The following is a 4,461-nucleotide window of genomic DNA, read 5'->3' on the forward strand; positions in this document are numbered from 1 at the left end:
TAACTATAATGTGCCCTCTGACAGTCAGCATGTTTTAGGGTGTAAAGGCAAAGGGGAGATTTTTTGTTCCTTGGACAGTTTCACATACACTATCACAGGAATTAAACAGTACAGTACATGCCCTCTTCATCCTGATGAGCTGTTGCCTCCTCTCTTGCCAGGTTTCTGTAGAACTGATTATGAATAGCTCCAATAGGTCAGTCTTTTTCGTAGCTGATATCCTGTGGCCTTGAGGATACAAGAGTGGGGTTGTGTCCTTATAACCACTTGGACGACCAACTGTTCTCTTACTCAGTTCAACGGTCACTGGAACAAGTTCTTGAAAGTTTTAGAAAGCTGTGAGCTTATGGTGAAAAATGTGCCGAATCTGAAACCATTGCACTTGTTGTCCTGCGATAGATGTTTTCCTGTTAAAGATCTTATTCTAGAGTCGTTTTCAGGAATAGAACACGCTGCTGTCCATGTGAGTGACGTGGGAATGAGGTTTCTTCCGTTTATGTTGATGCAATGACAGTCAAACATTTTTCCTGTGTAAAAACATCGGACATACCTGATTCTTTAGTAGAGTTATTTTCTTCCATCTGGTATATCCTATCATCGTCGCTAGCAGTCGGATACCGGTGAAGTCTCATGTACAGCAATATCACCATCTCAGAACTTTGTCATATATTGCTCACACATCACAATCGTCTTTTTATTGCTAGACTTGCTCACTGGTGGCAGCACGTTACAGAAATAGTTAGTTATAAGTGGCATAGACAGAATACAATTCATTCCACTCATTACTCTGAAAATGTAAAAATTAGCCGCGATGACGCTTAGTCTCCTGGCACTGCGCCACTCAATAAGGGTACAGCACCAGTATTTGCATCGTGTGAAAATGGGAAACCACGAAAAACCATTTTCGGGGCTGCGGGCGGTGGGATTCAAATCCACTTGCCGCCGCATCGCCAACCTACTCGGCTACATTATAGTGATCAGTAAAGCACGGATTGTTATGCAGTGACAGGTTAGACTGCAAACTAATTTGGTTAGTAGGAAGTGCAGGCCACCCGCTCTTCAACAATGTAGCAAGAGTAGCAAAAATGATAGGGGGTCTGATGGGCAGTACCCCTAATGTTTATGCAAAGTCCGCAGCATATTCGTTGTGAAGGTAGACTATACTTCTTACTCGCTTCAGTAAGTTTGCATTCTAACCTATTAATCCATAAAAATCCGGGCTCTAGTGATCAGGAAGTCCGTGGATCCACTACCAAACGACCGTAACGTATTTTGTCAAAGATTTATGTTTGTTTGTGGACTCATGTTACTGCATTTACTGTCGCAATGAACCATGTAGTTCGCTTAATTATCAGCGCACAGCAAATATAAATGCTTGTTGAAAAAAGCTGGGATTTTAAGTGGATTGCTTCCTGATGCTATTCTCCTGGAGCTTTTAAAACGGGAGAGCAGCCGTGAAAAGTTCGAGAGGGAATGAATGGTAAGTCTACAAGGGAGCGGCATTCAATCTTCGATTAATCGAAATCCCAGCAGTTCCCAATTGAAAGTAGATATCGACAGATGGTGAAGGAAGGCCTTACGGTTGAAAAATTTCAAATTCTTCTTTGAAAGCAGGGTACACAATGCCACGGCAAGTAGACAGACGCAGTTAGAAAAGTATTAATAAATAATTATATTTATGTTCGACGATGCCGGAATATAAATATTATATGCCAGAAAACGGAATCTTAATAAGGCTCATTATAGTTCAAGTTTTATTATGATACAGGTTCTTCACCAATAGAGTTCAGATTTTCATTATGATACAACTGTTTGACCAATTAGGTAATGATAGCATCGTACCTGCGCTCAACACAGTAGCTTTGCACTTCTTTCCAAAATCAAACATGTCGAACACACATATTAACATCAATGCACCTTCTGCTTCCAATATTGCACAACCACATCACACATTCCCGCAAATTCACTTCACCAACTGTACAATAGACGATTTGCATTTGAAATAAAGCTAGGTTATGATAACCTTCTATCAAAGCATTGAAAACATATGACATTGTCAAGGTCTCTGATCCACTCACGGAAAATCAATAACTCAGCGCATGTGCTCTGCGCTCTGTTCAGTAAACTCAACTCTTAAGCGACATCTCGACAGAAATATATGAATATTTGAAAATATAGAGTTATAATTTTCGTCGAACAGAAACAGTTGTATGCTTCGTTCCTTTTTACAAACATACTCGTGCCTGAATTATTGCCATTGTAGGCTTGTTGCATAATATACAATAGTTTAACATATTCTCAGTTTATATACGCGTTGTAAGGGATAGAGGGATGATTATTTATTTTGCCTCCCATAGTTAGGAACACTTTTACTGGTCTACACTTAATCTCATATTTACCTGTGTCTGCGGAAGATCTGGAGAAATTGCTGAATGGCATGGGCAGTCTTGGAGAAGGAGTGCGAGACGAAAATAACTAAGCCCAAAACAAAAGTAATGGAGTGCAGTCGAACAAAGTCAGGTGATGCAGGACATGAAAGATTAGGAAATGAAGTCTTAAAGGAAATAGATTAATATTGTTACTCGGGTAACTAACGTTGGCAAAAATAAGGAGGATATAAAATGCAGCCTAGCACAAGGAAGGAAGGCCTTTCTTAAGAAAAGAAATTTGCTCACTTCGAGCATTCATATAGGAATTAGAAAGGTGCTTTTGAAGACTTTCGTGTGAGGCGCACCGCTGTATAGAAGCGAAACATGGATACCAACTAGCTCAGCAAGAAAGAGAATGAAACGTGATGCTACAAAAGAATGTTGTAATTAAGATGGGAAGATCGAATTACGAATGAAGAGATAATCTAATTGGTGAGACGAGAATGATGGCGAAATTTTACCAGAATACATAGGACACATCTAAATACATCCTGGACTTCTTCAGTTAGATTTTGAGGGAAGTGTATGTGGTAAGAACGGAAGGGGTAGACCAAGGCATGCATACGACAGAGTAGAGTGCATGGATAATATAGTAGTTACGTAGAAATGAAAAGTTTAACGCAGGATAGGTTAGAATTAAATTTTCAACAAACTAATCCTTGGATAACCCAAACAAAAACATGATTAATAAGTAAACACATAAGAAATATAAACTATCTATAATATAGTGTACATAATATATACGTAAATATCTAACATTCTACTGATTGACCAGATCAAGAATCGGCAATATTTCGATTAAATATTTTCGTCAAATCACTGATGGATTAAATCACAATTCTGGTGAAGCAGAAAAAATAATGAATAAACCTACACGTGCGTAATTTTACAATATTTAATTTACGGAATAAATAGCCACGTTAACTAGAATATTATTTAATAAGTTACGTTTCCAACTTAGTACGACGTAGGCCTAGCGTGTACAACTGTTGTGTGCAATTTTCTTCCTCTAAATCGTACTACTACATAAATCATTCTTCGATGCCCTGATTTCCTCTTCTACTGCTCAATACCATCTTTCGATGTGGATAAAGATGTTGCAGCATGGCCTGACGGTAAAAGAAATATAAGTTTTTTGTCTTGTTCATGGGGGAGTGCTCGCCATCGAGAGAAGAGTACGTCAACACTGCAAGTCCCTAAGTGATTCTCTCGCAAACATCACCAAACTCCATTCTTCACCTGATACGCAGTGGAAGACAATTCTTTGCGAGTTTAGTAAATGAAGACAAGAGCTCAGATGTGAAAATAGCGAAGCGTGCAGGTGATCCGGTCAACAAGCATGTTGTGTAGTTTGCATAAACATTAGGGGTCGGCCTCTTAATACCCCTGAAAGTTATGTTACACTCGTTACATTACGGACGAACGAGCTAGACGACACGTCCTATAAGACAAATTAGTTTTCATTCTAACCTGTTAGTGCGTAAACATCCGGACTTCATCAGAATTCCAAAAAATCGCATGCCTTTTTTCCCCTTTCTATTGAAGTTAAATAAACTATGAGATCGTAAAACACTGACAAGGTTACGACAGTAAAAATATGGAAAAACTTCGTACTCGTTCTTTTTCTCTGCTACACGGAAGTGCATAGCATAATGGGCTTAGAGGACGAGGAAGCGAGTTCATATCCGCAGTCCCGTGTTTCGGCTTCGGCGGTACCTGTACTAAAATTGGAACGATGCAGAGAAGTTTAGCATGGCCCCTGCGCAAGCATGACACGCAAAATCGAGAAGAGTTCCACATTATTTTTTTGGGTGGTCCGAAGCCGTAGGGTTCCACTTACAAGCTTACTGTATGAAACACTGGTTCTGACATTCGCATTCTGAATAGTCCCATCCACACGGCGACTTTCACTACCTCTTCCTGTACTCGCTTCGGCGGTATAACGGAGAAAATCTACAAGTGCGAAGTGCGAATGTCTGTAACAAGGTACATAAACGTCAATTTTTTTATTCATTTTAGACTTTAGAACGTC

At 39.5% G+C, this 4,461-nt stretch overlaps 1 non-coding gene across 1 annotated transcript; it reads left to right on the plus strand.

Moving 5' to 3' along the window:
• The first annotated feature begins 4,126 nt into the window (after positions 1-4,126).
• LOC136867543 (U6 spliceosomal RNA) lies at positions 4,127-4,233 on the plus strand. The gene has a single exon (XR_010859733.2). It is a non-coding gene; the product is annotated as a U6 spliceosomal RNA (small nuclear RNA).
• Positions 4,234-4,461: the final 228 nt, after the last annotated feature.

Source organism: Anabrus simplex, chromosome 3, assembly GCF_040414725.1.
Source record: "Anabrus simplex isolate iqAnaSimp1 chromosome 3, ASM4041472v1, whole genome shotgun sequence".
NCBI classification, from domain to species: domain Eukaryota; kingdom Metazoa; phylum Arthropoda; class Insecta; order Orthoptera; family Tettigoniidae; genus Anabrus; species Anabrus simplex.